Here is a 17,253-nt window from a genome sequence, read left to right as displayed (position 1 = left end):
GAGGGCCCTGCCAGCCCAAGCTTTCCATGGACGCCCAACAATGGCTGTGGAGAATCAGAGGAGATGAAGTCATCACGCCCAGAAACAGCTGATTAAGAAGATGTGACAACGCAAACAGCTGGACACACACACACTCCCCCGCCCACCCCTCACCACGTGGGTCTCCACCCTGAGAAGCCAGGCAGGGCCTGAGCTCTCCTGGGGCACAGATGGTGCCAGGAACCAGAGCCAGCGCAAGGAGCCTGGGCTCCAGTGACACCACTGGTCTCTGGGAGCCACGGTGCCCCAGAGGGACACTCTTCTCAGGGACTCCCTTGCAAAGGAGACAATCACAATGGGACAACAGCTGCCCTGACCCGCACTGATGTCCTCTACCTGCCCCTGGCCCTCTCAGACCCCGCCCCCACCAGTTTCTTCTCGCACTCCCCCCTTGTCCCCCCCACCCCTCCCCAGGGTTCAATCCCACCCACGTTTCCGACCCTCACACTCTTGTCCTCTCCTGGGGGGCAGGCCTGCCTAGATTCCAGGGAGGTGGGAGCGTCTCCTGGCTAAGGCAGGGCTCTGTGCTACAGACACAGGCCCAATGCCTGGCTCTCTCTTCTTCCAACTGTGTGACCAGGAGCTGGACACGTCGTCTCTCTGGGCTTACCTTTCTCATCTGTAAAATGCAGATAGCAATGTGCCTGCGACATGGGGTAAGATTAAACGAAATATGTTGATCTGTTCATTCACCAACCCTGTGTCAGGCCCTATTTTAGAGGCCGGAGACACATTAGGGAACGAGACATCAATTTCCTGCTCCTCTGGGGCTTAGTCTAGTGTGGAGAAGTCCCCCAGTAGACGTATGATAGTATCAGGTGAACGCGAATGCTAGAAAGAAACAGAGGAGGGCCCAGGCTGACGGGGAGGTGGAGACTGTTTGATGTGGTCGGATGAAATGAGGGAGCAGGTCACAGACACAGGGGCAAAGAGTGATCCAAGACGAGGGAATGAGAAGGTGCAGGTCTGCAGAGCCTGCAGGGCGGGCAAGTGGGGCAGTAAAATCAACCAGACAGGAGACAGACCAGCCTAGGGGTCCGCTGCAGGGTGCAGGTGGCAGGTGACAGGGCTTGGATTCTGCGGTGGTGGCAGTCCACAAAGCACGGTGCCTGGGGCCTGGCACAAAGTAAATCTTCAATATCCGTTCTGGGGGTGGGGGGTGGGAGATGAGGGTAAAGGGGATCAAATATATGGTGATGGAAGGAGAACTGACTCTGGGTGGTGAACACACAAGGTGATTTATAGATGATGTCATACAGAATTGTACACCTGAAATCTATGTAATTTTACTAACAAATGTCACCCCAATAAATTAAAAAAAAAATCCGTTCTTCTTGGCCCTGTCCCCCTCCCCATCACACCCTCACCACCCCTGATACTGGGAGGACTCCCCCCACTGGTCCCAAAGCTGAACGACTGTCAGTCAGACCTCCTTCCACGGGTTTACGGATGACCCAATTCCTGGTTCAAGGTCTCTGGGGCAGTGGCAGGCGGGGCTAGTACTCTGCCCAGACCGAGTTCTCTGGCCTAAGCAGACAGATCTCCTCTGTGTACCCTCCCTTCCCCCACGCAAGGCCCAGTCGTCAACCAGCTCTGTGTCTCAATCCACACAGCGCTTCCACTGGGAAAACATCAGACTCCAAACAAAACAACAGCACCAGTGTTTCCATCACAGATTTCTGAGTTCTTTCCTAGCCAGTTTCTCACGTGCGGACAGGGAGGTACTTCAAGCCCCATCAGATGATGGACCAGGGCTGAGAAAAGCTCCTTGGAATTTTAGTTAATTCCACCTTCTCCAAGAGTTTCCCTGAGCCCAGACAAACACTCCTGCCTGGGTCTGGCTGCTCCCCCAAGCCTCCCTTAGGGTCAGGCTCCAAGGCCTCTGCATGACAGCCCACCAGCCCCAGGGGGAGCTGGCCCCATGAGAGCACACAGGTAGAGACCGTCTTACTAAGGCTGCATGCACCATTCCCACCCCAGGCTGGGCTCCCCCAGGGCAGGCAGGTGATTCCTGTCCCTGTCCCCAGAGCCGAGCACAGGTGAGCAAAAACAGAAATAACTCAATCCCGAGGGTTCCCAGGGGAGTGCTGTCTGCACCAGATACCCTGAGATAGCCATCTATCAAGCCTGCCTCCTACGCTGTCACCCAAGGCTTCCGAATTTAGAGGAAGCCGCCGGGGAGACCATCCCCTCTTCCCTCCACCACCATGGAACTCCCTGGCAAGCACCCCCACCCGCCCCCCAGAGCTGCCCCCTCCCTACCCTAGTGTCCTGGGCCAGAACAGCCAGTCTTCCCCTCCCCTCTACAGGCCAAGGGGGTAAGATTAAGCTAGACAACATGTTCTCAAGCACACAGATATATTTTTTTACAAGTCACAGAAAATCTGTAGGAAAAGCCCCCAAACAATAGTCAGTGGAGAGGTGGAAGGAGAAATTTCACTTTTTGCTTTACACTCTCCTTTGTGGCTAGCATCTTGTACTCTATGCTCATATTTTTAATTATCTCTATGTTAAAAAAAGAAGACTGAAAAGTAAAGAGAAGTGAATGCATTTGGCAAGTGTTGGCAGCTGTTCCCCGGGGACCCCATGAGCTCCGGAAGGCCAAGTGTCTGCCCTACGTTTTGTTTCTTCTGCCTGGTTCTCACCAGGCTGTCCAGCCACCCTGCACACTCAGAGAGCAGAAACAGCAAAAGAAGGAGGGCGCAGGGCAGGGAAACCAGCCAGGAGCCCCTGCCCCAGACACAGGCCTGTGGGGAGCAGTCACCTCACCTCCTCCCTGACCGCCCCACCCCCTTTGCTGTCTCAATCTCCTTTCCACCACCCCGCCGCTATCCCTATGTCTGTCCACTCCTTGGGCTTCAGTCACCTGCGTGTCCTGGCCCAAGGTCCTGCACAAGCAGGTGCTCAATGAAAGTTTGCTAGACACATGGCCAGGACCATCTGAAGGACTGTTTATGCCAGGTGGTCATTTAGAAAGAAATTCGAATCTGGATTAAGGAGGGAGTGGCAGGCAGGGTGGAGAAACAATGCAGAGTTATGCCTGCAGGCCTCAACAGGAAGACACCCAGACAGGCTTTGGCCAGAGCAGTGCAAACCCTCAGAAGAATGCTGGACCCCTGCAGGGCAGGGGGAGGGGAGTGAGCCCCCTTCTGAGGGTCTAGAACTTCTGGTACCCAAGTTGCTGAACAGCTGGCAGGAGCACAAATGCAAAAGACAGGGGGACGCCTTATGCATGCCTGGGCACACAGACAGATGGACAGCCCCCCAAAGCTGTGTACTTACACCTTGACTAAATAAGGATCAGGATCCCGTGTGTCCCAGACATTTCGCTGAAATACTTACGACCTTTCCTCCTTGCGCTCTTCCCTGACCAAAGCCTCTCCTTCACTGTGAGAAACTGGGCAGGGGACACAGCTTCCGCAAGCTCAGGGCAGATCTGCTCGTCCAGGGCAGCATTTCACACACCAACTAGGAGCAGCCCCTCAGCAGAGCATGCGCGGCTTCCACAAACGGGCGTGGCCCCGTCGGCCCTGGCGTCCAGTCCCCTTTACTCCAGTCCCCTGACTGTCCTGAAAACATTCGTGCCAATTCCCACAGCCACACCTTTGCCCAGGTGGCTCCCTCACCAGGAGGCCTTGCCTACTTCCCTCTGCCCACCTGGGTTTTATTCAACCCATGCTAAAGGTCTCCAACGGAAGAATATGGGCTGTATTTGGTCAACATGCACGGTTTGTTTAGCCCACACAGTGTCTGACATTTTTAAGTTTTGAATCAATTGCCAACATATAAAGATGTGAAATTTCAAAATGTCACCAAAAAAGCTCTAGATTTTTGCTTTCTCTTATAAATCGCAAAGCCCAGTGCCATGGCTCAGTGGCTGCTGCCCCCCCTTAGCACGACACACTCTCTCCAGGGTGCCACAGTGTCTGCCACATCTGTGACTGCCTTAGCTAGTGGTTCCTCTGTGGCAGCTGGCAGGACACGAGCAGGGCCCACAACACACATCTCCCAAGGAGGACACACTCAGCACCTGCACACAGTAGGAACAAAAAGACGCAATGCCTCACGGTGCCCAGGACCTCCTGATTGCTTATCTGCTTCCTTGCAAGAGCCCAAGCAGGAACAGACAATGCTCTTCAGTCCTGGCCCCACGCCCCCACAGCAAGGCACACCTGCAGAGGGACATTGGGGTGAGCCTTCAGGGCTGTGTCTAGATTCTCACTCATCAGTATCTGATCTTTGCTTCAGTGGTTGTGTCTTCTGGAGGCCAGTCAAAGCAAGCCTAGGGATCCTGCCATCTCCCTGCCTTCAATACAAGCGGCAGGATTCCAGGGCAGCCCATCACACTGATCCCCAGGACTTCTATTAAACTGAAAAGGAGACACTCGGCCGCAAGAACTGACAAAGCCAAGGCTTCCTCGATGCCCGCCAGCAGGAGGGCTGCCCCCTTTGAAGCTGGTAGCCAACTCTTCCCTTTCTCTGCGTTTTCAAGGTCAGAGTCACATTGGCAGGAAGGGTTTTCTTTGTTCTCCTGCCTCTGACTTACCCCAAACACAGTCACTGTTCCCCACAGCCAGGTCCTCCGGCAGTGACGACGGAGGCCCTGCTCCTGCTGGGATGGAGTGCTGAGCGCGAACCCAAAGGGCCCCGCTTCCTGGGAAACAGGTTCTCTATGGGCCTGGCCTCCCTGGGCCTGGGAGTGCCAACTCTGGTCCTGAGCGCTCACTGAAGGCTGGTCAGAGGAACAGCTGACAGCCCCCAGAGAGGCACCTGCTTGGAGGATGGGCTGGGAGGATGAGTTCAGCATGGCTCTGCCCCTTGCTGGCTGGTGTGACCTAAAGCTACTTGCCTCCTTCCTCTCTCTGAGCTTGGGTTTCCTCATTTGGAGAACTGGGAAATAAATACCTGATCTGAGACACTCGGCCTCCTAATGGGACCTGGAGGAGCCGTGGCAGTCATGGTGTGCCATGCCAAAGCTAATTATTCCAGCGCCGGGCAGAGCACCCACACACAGTAGGGCTCAATGTATCGTTCATGGTGCAAAGTGCCAGAGGCCCAGAATGGAGGCTGCGCCCTGTGCACAGGAGGTCTGCCTTTCAACATGGCACACAAACAACTGCCATATGTGAGAACTGTCAACTACGTGAAGTAAGGATCAGAATGCTGTAAGACCCCAGGGGGGTCCTGAGCTCCCCAACATGACGGTAAGGGACCCAGGTCTTACAAGAGCTCTACCTCGGGGCTGCAGGACAGCAGAGGCCAGAGTTGGGGCTGCCTGGCTGAAGGCTGCCGGCTACGCCACCCATTTCCCAATAGCCTAAAGAGAGAGCTGTCAGGCTTAGAGAGCAGCCCAGTTCTGTGAAGGTGCCCATGTGCATGTCTGTGCAGTGAGCACCTGGACATGAGTGCTGGGGAACCAACAGTGACGTAGCACCTGTGTGGCCAGACCCCGTGCCACTCCTTTTACACACACTCTGTACTGGCCCCCACCCCTGCTTGCCGAGTAGTGAAAATAATCCAGACTCATGGGGCCCGCCCCATCCCTAACAGGCAGTGGTCACGAGAGCCTGGAGAATCACACTGCCCAGGGTCCCCATTATGGCTGTGCCCCCTACAAGCCCGTGAGACCTGGGTCGAACCACCAAACCTCTCGGCACCGACTGGTTTCCCCAGCTCCCAGGTCGCTGTGAGCACTTCAGAGACAAAGTGCCTGGCACGAGGGAGTGCTCATCTTCGCACCCATCCTCCGCCTAATCCAACCCAACACACACTCACGCCTCTGTCTCCAGCTCTCTGACCTGCTGCTCCTGCCCCTCGGAACGACTTTACTTGCCACTCCTCTAACGCTCCGAGCCCTTTCCTGCCTCCCAGAGCAGCCTCATGTCCCAAAGGACAGAATGGTTCTAAGCCAAGTGCTGCGCTCGCTCACAGGCTTCCCTCTAATTGCCCTTCTCCCCCCTTTGCCATCTGATGACCTCATCATGTTTCAAGCCTCAACTCCTGCCACTTCCCGTGAAGCCTCCCTAATTCCTGGAGAGCAGACCCAACTCCCACTCACCCCCAAGCAAAGAAGTGCAGAAAGAAGTGGGCGAGACTTGCTCTCCTTGCGTGTAGGTGTCCCTGGGAATACTCCTTCCTCCTTCTCGGCCTCAGCTTCCTTCCTATAAAGGGATCTCCGTGACTTCTCATTCTAAGGCCCTAGCAATGAGCTTAGTCACTGATTTTATTTTGGGGTGTGGGGGAGCAGCTCCAGGTTCACCGGAGGTTCTGGAGGACTGGGGAGCAGCCAGACACTGCCTTGTTCTACCCAAGAGAGCACGGACAGGTACAGCTCACGAGACCCAGCCAGCGCCCTCAAGTGGCCCCATGAGCTATACCACTGGGGAGCAGACCCAAGAAGGGAGCACAGAAAATGCTGAGCCAAGAGGGAAGTGCATTTGGGGAGGCATTCCAGACAGAGGGAGCAACGTGGACAGGGATATCCATCCACCACACAGCAGCGGCTCACACATCTCAACGTGTGAAACTGAAGTGACTCTACCCAAGGTGCACTGCACAATAAGGCGCTCTGCTCAGCATTTAGCTACACATCTCATTGACTCCCCTCCACACCCCTTTGAAACAGGAGTTGCTATTATCCCCATGTTAGAGTTCAGCAAGTTCCCAGAAGTCACAGACCCGCCAAGGGGTGGAGCCGGGATTTGAACCCAGGCATCCTGGCTGCTTCTGTGTGAGTCAACAGGTGAGGACAAGGGGCTCAGGGGAGGAGGAGGCAGTGAGGATGCGAGTCTGCGGACTCCCGAGAGACTTGTTAAAACCTCGAAAGTCAGCCTTCGTTTTCCCTGCAGCCTGATCTTGAACGGTACCCAACCCAGGCCAGTGCTGATGAAATCCCCGCGCGGGTGGCCCCACCCACGCACGGGAGCGTGCAAACTGACAGTCTTAGGACCCCAGCTCTGCACTTGCTTTGCATGATCTGCCTGAAGGATGCAGGGAGCTGCTGGTAACCAGTGGGCGTGAGCGAGCAGGGGAGGGAGCGGGGAGAGTGCAGCCAGTCAGGAGCCGCGGCTGTCGGCGGCCACACAGACAGGCTGGCGCGGAGCTGTTGCCAGGGCAGCCAGGACAGTCTGCCTTCACAGGCGGAGTGATTTCGAACTGGTCGCTCTGCCGGGGCCACCTGCTCAGCCGACCAGCGCCCCGCCCTTCTGAAACCTCAACACAAAATGTTAGGGGCCTGGGGTGGGGGCCACTGGCATGAAAGACTATCAAGAGAAAGCACGGGCAGGCCTCCCATGTTGGAAACAAGCCCCTTGTCACAACACAACCCAAACAGGGACCGTGGCTGGGGGCTCGAGTCTTCTGGGCCAGTTCCAACAACCCAGGCTCATCTTGTAGGATGCCCCCCATTAAGTGGTACCTGCCCCTCCTTTGAGGGGCCTGGACCTGCAGCTGTAAGTAGCCATGGGGCTGGAGGAGGGAAGGAGAGAAGGAAGTGACGGAGGGCTGGTGGAGCTGAGAGGAGAATGGTACAAGGAAGGCAGGACCCTGACTGGACTCTTGCCCAGGCCTCCTCTCAGTGCCCAGCACATGGCTGCCATGGGGCAGGGTCAGACATGGCAGCCGGAATAACTCTGGGTAGGGAGAGGCCACCACACCTGGAGGGGCAAGGTGACAAGGTGCAATGCAGTTCAGAAAGCCCAGGGTATTGCTAAGTCGTACGCTGGCCACACTGGAACACATTAAGGCAAATGACTGACTGTGATAAGCATGTGAGACTTAAGTGACTCTACCCAAGGTCAGACTCCCGGGCACCCCAATCCGGACTCCACCACGCCAGGGGGTAGCTACAGCAAGCGCACTGAATAGTTTTCTATACACCTGCACCACATAGGACACAGTGCTTCCTCGCGTTTAGAAATGTGTTTCCGTGGTGCACTGAGTGGCTTCAAATGTGACCAGACCGAACGGCACGGCGTATCACATCCTGTGTGAACTAGCCCTAAGGGAAGCTCAGCAAGCCCACCCTTCACAAGTGGCCTCTTAAGGTGCAGAGTTCGGTTTGCCCCAAGCCGCATCACTCAGTGCAAGACCCTGTTCCCCAAGCCCATGAAGAGGCCGGCAATCCTGCCATGAGAAAGTGTGGCATCGCCTGGGGGTAGACCAATCCACGGTGCAAGGTGCTTCTCCGTGGTGGAAGGACGAAAAGTGGGGGACTGCCCCAGCTTGGGAGAGGCTGTGAGGCAGCCTTTCTGAGAGCTGGGCATGAGATTCGCCTTCCCTGAAACTCTTCCCGGGAGTCCATTCCCACCCACTGCTAACCATTAGCAGCTAGAGATTTACAGAAGGAACACAATAGCCAAGCAGTCACCTTGACCTAGGAGAGAGAGAAAACCGGGATGACAAATCAGAAACATATGGTGACGAATCATCAGGCTTTCTGCTGAGCAGCCCAGGCTCCCCAGGTTGGCCAAATACCACGGTGGGAGCCGTGGAACCAAGCACAGGGGACAGCCCATTGTCTACCTGCAAACAACAGCACACCTGTGAAAACAAGCAGGTGCCCAGGGTGCCCAAGTTGGGGTAGAAATTGAGGGACGTAAGACTCTGGAATCCATCCATGGCCCAGGTGGAGGAAAGGTGGGGGGTAAGCCCTGGCCTAGCTCCTTCTGCTTCACATCTGCCTGGACTCGTGTGGCCTGAGTCTGCCACCACGGAAGAAGAGGGACTATCTATGAGGAGACCCAAGATTTGGTACCCACAGTCAGAGCTGTGTGGTGACCTTGAAACTCCATCCTGAATGGGTCTAACCTGCCTGGCTTTTTCTCTGGAGGGACTGGCTCCCTGAGGACCAGGAACAAGACCAAAAAGCTGAGCTTGGGACAGCAGCTCCAGGATACCACCAGTGTCCCTGTCTGGGCCGCATCCCCTCTGTCCCTTCAGGGCCAGCCCCAGACCTGCCTGGAACCCCAGAGCAGATGCCCTGCTCTTTATCTGAAGAACTAAGCAGATTTCTTTTGGAAGTGGAATCTGAGCGGAACCAAGGGCTCTTCAACTAGACCAAATAAATACTGCGCTTCAACAGGGTGCGGGGAGTTCTATTTGGAGAGGGGCAGGGAAGAGCCAATCCGGTCTGAGTTTGGGCTGAAACTGGCTTTCCGCCAACAGCAGTAGCAAAGCACCTCAGGCGGAGTTCTGGCCTTGTCTGGAGTTCAGGGGCCAACCTGGCTCTGCCCTACCAGTGTCCCTAGGGGCACACTGAGGCCAGGTTCCCCAAGTGGGGGCAAGCAACAGTACATCCAGCCCCAAGGTTACTCTGCAGCCTGAGAAACCGACATCCCACCACCACCACCGTCCCTCAAAGGCATGAATGACACCCTTCTAGGGAGGGGAGAATTCAGAACTGCTAGCCGGAGGTCTCAATACTTGAGTGCGTCTCAGAATCACCAGGGGGACAGGGAGCTTGTGGTGAATACAGACTCCAGGGCCAAACTAGACCTGCGACTCTAACTCTTCTGGGTGGGGCTCTAGAATCTGTCTGCCAGGTTCCCACGGCACCACAATGCTCAGCTATATCCAGGCACCCAGACAAGGTGAGATGACCTCTGATGCCCCCCAAAGCCCCCTTCCCAATGCCCACAGGAATGCTGGGTCTCTCCCCATCTGCTGGTGAACTTTCTAAAACCCTGGGGAGTTCACAGGTCTCGAAGCACCCTCAGCTGACCACACCTCCACCCCACCTCTGTAGGCAGCAGGTAGGCCCCCCTGGTGGACCACGCCCATGACAAGCCAGCTGGGATGAACGGCAGGGAATAAATCAACCCACTTCACTGCAGGGAGAACTGCACTATTTATAGTTTTCTCAAAGAGGAGTCATTAGCTGACTTGTTTTTTTTTTTTTTTTTTTTTTAAGATTTTATTGGGGAAGGGGAACAGGACTTTATTGGGGGACAGTGTGTACTTCCAGGCCTATTTTATTTCCAAGTCAAATTGTTGTCCTTTCAATCTTAGTTGTGGAGGGTGCAGCTCAGCTTCAAGCTGTTGTCCTTTCAGTCTTAGTTGTGGAGGGAGCAGCTCAGCTCCAGGTCCAGTTGCCGTTTTCTAGTTGCAGGGGGCAGAGCCCACCATCCCTTGCGGGAGTCAAACCGGCAACTTTGTGGTTGAGAGGACACATTCCAACCAACTGAGCCATCTGGGAGCTCAGTGGCAGCTCAGCTCAAGGTGCTGTGTTCAATCTTAGTTGCAGGAGGCGCTGCCCACCATCCCTTGGGGGACTCGAGGAGTTGAACCGGCAACCTTGTGGTTGAGAGCCCACTGGCCTACGTGGGAATCGAACCGGCAGCCTTCGGAGTTAGGAGCACGGAGCTCTAACCACCTGAGCCACCGGGCTGGCCCCCTGACTTGTGTCTTGATCATCAGAAAATTACCCACGTCATGTTACTATTAAGAGTAAGCAAAACCCCAATAAAGAAGACAGGCCTGGCTTTGGGTTGGCAAGGGGACCCCCCCACCTGGCGTCCTATGCCTCCCAGCTCAGGAGATTCTCAGGCAGCCCTCTGCAGAGCCCTACCCTGCAGGAGCAAGGTCCCTGACTCAGGCTGCAGAGACCTGGCAGGGTGGCAGGTGCCGAGGCCAGCTCCCTCAAGCAGGCAGGCATGCACCATGGCTTGGAGCTCCACAGGCCTGGGTTCAAATCCAGACTCTGCCATTTAAAGGTTACATGATCCCAGGCAAATCTCTTAACCATCTTCAGTCTGGGTTTCCTCACCTGTACAATGAGCTAGTACCCATTTCCTAGGATTGCTGTGAGGGTTAATATCACATGGGTCCCACATCCCCAGACCCACTGGTTCTGTACAAGGTCCTCCCTCTGCCCAGGGGCTTCCCTGAGAGCTCAGCTCACTCCTCTCTTCCTTGGCAAAGTGGTCCCCACCACCTCCACACATCAAACCCTCCAGTTCTGCACTCCCACTGCCGTCAAGACATGTGCCTCAACTGCAATTACACATTACCTCTGGGGCAATTCATTCCAGCCTGTCTCCTCTACGAGGGGAGGAGCCGGGCTGGTTTCCTGAACATTGCACCCTACTGGCCCTTACTGAACAGTACTCCCTCTCCTGGACCAGGCCGGCAGAGCTCCCTGTCCCACCACCGGCTCCAGCCTTGACTACTCAGGAACTACCATTGCCAGCCCCTACAATAGTCAAATCAGTGCCCTGCCCTACGAGGCCCTCCCAGACCATCAGGCACCTCTGGAACCTCTGAATGCCAACAGCTGATTCCTGGGACTCAGCCTTGCATGGCTCTCCAGATTTCTCATAGTAACACCTTCTTGGAGTTTCGGAAGCAAACCAAAGTCATTTGCCAACTATTTTCTCCCATTAATCTCACAATGCATTTGCTATTTTCCCTCCATAATGACTCATTTAGCAGCAACAGAGCAATTAGGCAGACCACAGAATATTGATTTTCTAAGTAGGAGAAATGTCCGCACAAACAGCTTTTCATGCCTGTCTTGGGCGGACCTTGCAAGGGCTGGGCTGGATATGCTGCCAGGATTCTGGGGTCTTAAACAGAAGCTCTATAGCATCATGTGTGCAAACGTGAGAATGCGTGTGTGCACAAGAGATGATGTGATAAAATGGTCATGTGACACACGTGATCTCACGTAGACCGCAGAGCCCGAGGAGGCAGGCACCATTTTCACACCCATTTTGAAGAAATAAGGAGACAGAGGTTCAGAGGTTAGGTTACTTGTCCCAGATGACACAGGAAGTGAAGAAGCCAGATCCAGACCGAGGTCCATGTGTCAGCAGAATTCTGCTCATCGGGTGCCCCTGTGTGGCTTGCTCTTATGGCAACAAGGTGGATGTGTCACTTGGGGGCAATGCAGACATAACACAGTCGGTCTAGGTTCTGAAGTCACCCCTCAGCCTAAGTGCAGCCTCCAAGCCTAGCGGCCGTACACAGGTTCACCCCAGGCGGCCCGTGGCTGTCCTCCAGGCCTGGGCAGTGGCTCTCAGAAGACAGGCCTGCAGAAAGATATGACAGCTGGACGCCCCCATCCTTGCCCTCTTCCTCCTCCCCCTACCGCAAACCACTACCACCAGCCCAAGACAAGTGCCTACCCAGCTCTGGGACACTTCAAACAGAGCCCACCCCATACAAAGAGAGGGCGGAAGGGGGAATCAGGAATGGCTTGATAAGCGGGACATCGGTCGTGTTATGCCCATTATCTGTGTATGGCTCCAAAACCAGGCCCCACAGCTGGGATACTACTAAACAAGGTTTTAGCTTACCTCCTACCTCCCGCCCCCAGAATCTTACTCCACGCAAGCTGGGATGGGGGTTGTAGAAGCAACAAGTCCCCAAGGTCCCAAGGATCAATGCCAGCCAACATACTGACCTTTACCCAAGGAGTAAATGGTTTCTTGGTAGCCAAAGCAAAGAGGTGAAGATCCAGCCAGCAGACGGTGGTTTAAATGCCAACTCTACACCATCTATGTGCCTTTGCGTGATAATTACCCTGCGCCTCAGTTGCCTTATCTGTAAAACGGGATAATCTGCCCTGTTACCTCCTTAGCTGGCATGAGGGCCACGTGGGAAATAATAAAGTGCCACATAAATGCTGGCTAGGCAAGCTCAGCAAAGGGAAAAGTTTCCAAGAGCTGGCACTGTCCATGTCCCCGTCACTGCAGACGTGCAAGCAGACCCTAGATGGTCCACGTGGATGGGAAACAGAGCATCCCACATACCATGCTTCCCCCAAAATAAGACCGGGTCTTATAATTATTTTTGCTCCAAAAGAAGCATTAGGGCTTATTTATGTTCAGGGGATGTCCTCCTGAAAAATCATGCTAGAGCTTATGTTCCGGTGAGGTCTTATTTTCCGGGAAACACGGTACCCTCTTGTGCACCCAGATGCACATTAGCATGTTAAAGGCTCCTAGGAGTCCAGTAGTGAAGAAACTTACTTGCTTTGATCCCCTGGATGTTTCCCTGAGCTGTTTGGACTATGGAATCGCCTTATCTCAAGTGCCTGTCAGCATCTGCAAGGATGTGGTATTCCGTGGAATCCAGTCTGAGAAGCGCTCGCCTGGGTGCTTTAGGCAATGACTAGGGGAGGTGGGGAAGAGAGAAAGACCTTTCAAGTATACTGTGGCTTGAAGAGACTATAGGATCTTCCCCAATGTCAACAACGTGTCAGGAGCACACCCTGCCCTCAATTTCCCTTTCTGGCATGACAGGGAGACAAACCCATATCCCCAGAGAAAAAATTCCCTTCGACAAAACAACACAAAAAGGAACTTAGCCTCAGAAAAGAGTCACTCTCAGGCTACCCCGACCTTAACAGGGCCAGAAACTTCAGGGATTGAAGAAGAGAATGACCTCAAGCAAAAATGCCGCCTCTCCCTGCTTTTGCCTGAAAACGCCCCATCACTGCCGGTACCTCCAGGTCAGCAGTGCCTCCCCGGTGACCCGAAAACGGGGCGAAGTCTCCACCACAGTTGATCACACAGCAGAGAAGAGCTTGTGGGACCACACAAAGCGGGAGACTATCGAATTCCAAATCAGAGTGTTTGAGGCCCCATTTATGGATCCCAGAGGAAACAAGTGTGTACCACCAACCCCACCCAGTATGATGCTACGGGGGCACACCCCCTCCCACCCAGTGCCCCCTCCTCTCTCTGAGGGGCTCATGCCAGGAAAGGCCCAGGAGTCTGGGAACCATCGGCTCTCTGGAAGAGCTCTGGCAAACCCATCCATAATGGTGCAGACTTTGCTCCCAGCAAGGACAGAGCTTTATTAATTATTCAGGGGACAGTGCAATTATGCAAATCAGTGGACAGCCTCTGTCTTCTACAGGAGTCCAGAGGGGGATGGGAACGCCCAGAGTCCAAGATGCTGAGTGCCAGCAGGGAGCCACCTAGTCTGTAAAAGGGGGGTGTTAGCCCCCCAGGCCCTGAGCCCACAGAGGACTCTGCCCAGGGCCAGGCCCCATCGCACACACAGGACAGTTGGTAGCTGCTTTGAGGAATGGCTCTGAGGACCTGGGGATGCCTCATTCCAAAAAAACATGCCCCATAACTGTTGCTGGGCCAGCAATGCCATCATTCGAGGCTTACTCCTGCAGGTCCTAAAGGCATGGAATACTTCACAAGTTCCCTCTTAAAAGCACGCTTCTAAGGACAGGTAACGTTTCCAATCAGTGTTTACCAAAGAATGTTCTGCAGAACACTACTGCTCCACAGATGTCAACAGCTGCTCCTGGGGTGGGGTGGGGGGACAGGAAGCCCTGGATTAAACGAGGTGAGACTGTAGGACCTCTAGTCCTGGAAGTCCTGAGTCACAGAGTGAGTCCCTAGAGTCCGGATGACCACACGCCTATGGAAGAAAACATCCAGTCTCACCTCCAGGAGCCTCGGGATCCGAGTTTGAGAAACTCTGGACAGACTGCTCGCTAAATCCCCTGCCGACTCCATCATCCCGTAACTTGTAACTCCCCTGGAGTAGGCTTTCACTACTCCCGTGAACAACCACCATCAAAAATGTGGGCTTCACATGAATAGGGCAACTGGACAAGACCACCTCGGGCAGGCAGAACGGGGTTGTTGGCAGAAAGCCGGCCATGGCATTGCCACCGCCCCGCCTACTCCCAGCTATGCACATGCCCAGTGCCATCTCCACTCCACACAGGGTTGTATCAGCCAGGAGCCTGGCGGCATCATCAGGGACCCCGTTCCGCCAGCGTAGCTGAAGGTCTCGGCATCAGATTCACCCATCTGCCCTCAGGTCCAGACAAAGGCTGGTCTGGGGAGTGCCTGCCTGCTGTCATCACTCTTTTCCCTTCACCCTCCTGGGCAATGAGGAAAGTGACCTCTACATGCTGACCTGGGGGAAAGGGGAGCTGCGATGCTAGGCCAGTTAGCCGACCCATGACCTTTTCCACCAGCGCCACCTCATTCAGCATCAAAAATCGATCCAAATGCACCCACAGCTCATGAGCTCTGCCAAGAAGAAATGTGGGGGCCCAGAACCCTGGGGGAGCCCACAGAGAAAGATACTGATAATCACTGATCATCTGCAAATGTGGAGGGCAGTCAGAGAGCCAGCCCTACCCTCATTTCCTGGGAGCCCACCTGGAGACCAGGAGGAAGACCACCTCCACCGCCGCCTCTACCACCGCAGGACTTCAGCGCCCCCAACAGCCTCCCGCAGAGCCCAGGGACACCCTTTCACCCCCACTGGCAGCTGTCATGTTCTCTCAGGTGGGAGACAGTGAAACACTGGGGAAAGATCTAGCTGCAAATCCCACGCCTGCCACTCACTTGCTCTCTGAGGCAGGGCAAGTGGCTTTTACCTGTCGGACCCCGTTTCCTCACCTGTAAAACAGGGAGAAGGCAGCACTGTGCGGGGTTACGAGCACAGACTTGGGAGCCAGGCTACTTGGGTTGGGATCTGAGGTCTGCCATTCCAGCTGTGCAACTCATGTTTCCGGGGTGCAAACCAGGGATAACATCAGTGTGTAGCATGCAGGCTTCTGTGAGGATGAAGGCAGTTCCTGCCAGCGATGCACGGAGATCGGGCCCGGCCCACGGGATCCGTTACAATAGAGAGGGCCCTGGCTTCGGGTCCACAGAGACCTAGTTTCTAAATTCATCCTGGGGGTAACCCCCCAAAAGTGATTTTACCCCTAAGGCCAGTTTTGTCACCTGTAAAAGGGGGGAGGACAACATGAGAGTAGCTGGGGGGATCAGAGATGACAAGCATATAACACACAATGCCTGGCACACAGGAGGCGCTTCCGACACGGCAGTTACTTTATTGAGGTTATTCCTGACAGAGCATATCGTTGGTAAAACAGAGCGTCTGGACACAGACCACGCAGAACAGTGCTCGATGGAGGGCTTTCTATCATAAAGCCAGGCCGCCTGAGTTTGAGTCCTAGCTCGGCCACTTGCAAGCGGTATGACTTAGGCCACTTGCTCAGTCTGCTGCGCCTCAATCTCCTCTGTAAAATGAGGGCAGTCATCGCACCTGGCCTTCAGTGCTGCTGTAAGGGTGAAACGAGAAAATGCAGGGCATGGAGCTTGGCCCATCACGAGGGTCCACTCGAGGGCTGTGGGGGGTGGTGTGACCACAGCACCCAGAGAAGGTCGCCACGAAGAGGGCAAAAATGAAAAACATCTTGTCCCCACCTGCTGCCAGGGCTCCATTCTGCGACAGCTCCAGGGGCTGCATGGCCTGAAGGCAGTGCAGCAGAGTCCCTAAGTCTTGACATACCACCCTGTGCTAGCTGCTGTCCTTCCAGAAATCCCAGAATCCTGGGCCCCGACGTATTAGTTTTGGTTTTTGCTGTGTTGAGATGGGGAAACTGAGGCTCAGAGAGACAGTCGGTAGAGTTAGGCTTTGGACCAGTCCTGAGGGACTGAGGCACACCTCAGCAAGTGGCAGCATCAAATTCCAGCTCCACGGCCCCCAGGCCCAGACTCCCTCTGCCCCTCCTACCCCCATGCCCCCCAGCAGGTACCTGGGCTCCTCCGTTGAGAGAGCAGCCCACCCCACCTGGCCTGGCTTCTCCCAGTGGCCTCTGCACAACCACTTTCATTCCTGAGCCAAAACCCCGAGGCTGTGCGGAAAGACCTCCAGTCCCAGGTAGGGGCCAAGGGTACCTGGGCCAGCCCTGAACCGGTGGCTACCCTGTCCTCCAGGCTCTCTCAAGTGGCCCCCAGCTTGAGTCACAGCATTGCCACTCACTTGATGCTGGTCAGTGACTACATCTCTCCGAATCTCAGTTTCCCCACCTATAACTGGGGAGATGGCAAGAGTGGGCCTTGGTGGCACAGGTGGGAGAGCACCGGACCTGGAGTTAGCAGACAAGTTCCAATTCCAGATCTGCCCCTTCAGCTCTCTGAGCCTCATCCACCTCACCTATAAAACGCAGATCGCAGTCACAAATGCCCTAATTGTTCCAAGGACCCTTGGGAGACCCACAGCACCTTTTCGCAGTGGGAAGCACCATGCGAACACCAGAGGGGGCTACTGGCACTCCTCTAGGATGGGGAAGGTTTATTTCAAAATACACCACAACCATAAAAAGAAAGGGCCTACATGCTAATGGCGGGGTGTGGGGCACCAACCAAGGAAAGGATTGCCTGGGCATGGGGTCCCCCCCCCGCCGCTGTGTGACTTTGGGCTAGTCACGGTCCCCTCTTG

General features: G+C 55.1%; 1 protein-coding gene across 7 annotated transcripts in view; it reads right to left on the bottom strand.

Annotated features, from left to right (window-relative positions):
- DAB2IP (DAB2 interacting protein) overlaps window positions 1–17,253 on the bottom strand; it is a 183,784-nt gene that overhangs the window by 54,629 nt on the left and 111,902 nt on the right. The gene's annotated exons all lie outside the window — the stretch shown is intronic.

This window comes from Rhinolophus hipposideros, assembly GCF_964194185.1.
Source record: "Rhinolophus hipposideros genome assembly, chromosome: 11".
Classification (NCBI taxonomy): domain Eukaryota; kingdom Metazoa; phylum Chordata; class Mammalia; order Chiroptera; family Rhinolophidae; genus Rhinolophus; species Rhinolophus hipposideros.
Note: the sequence above shows the minus strand (reverse complement) of the source record. Positions and strands in the feature narration are given on the sequence as shown.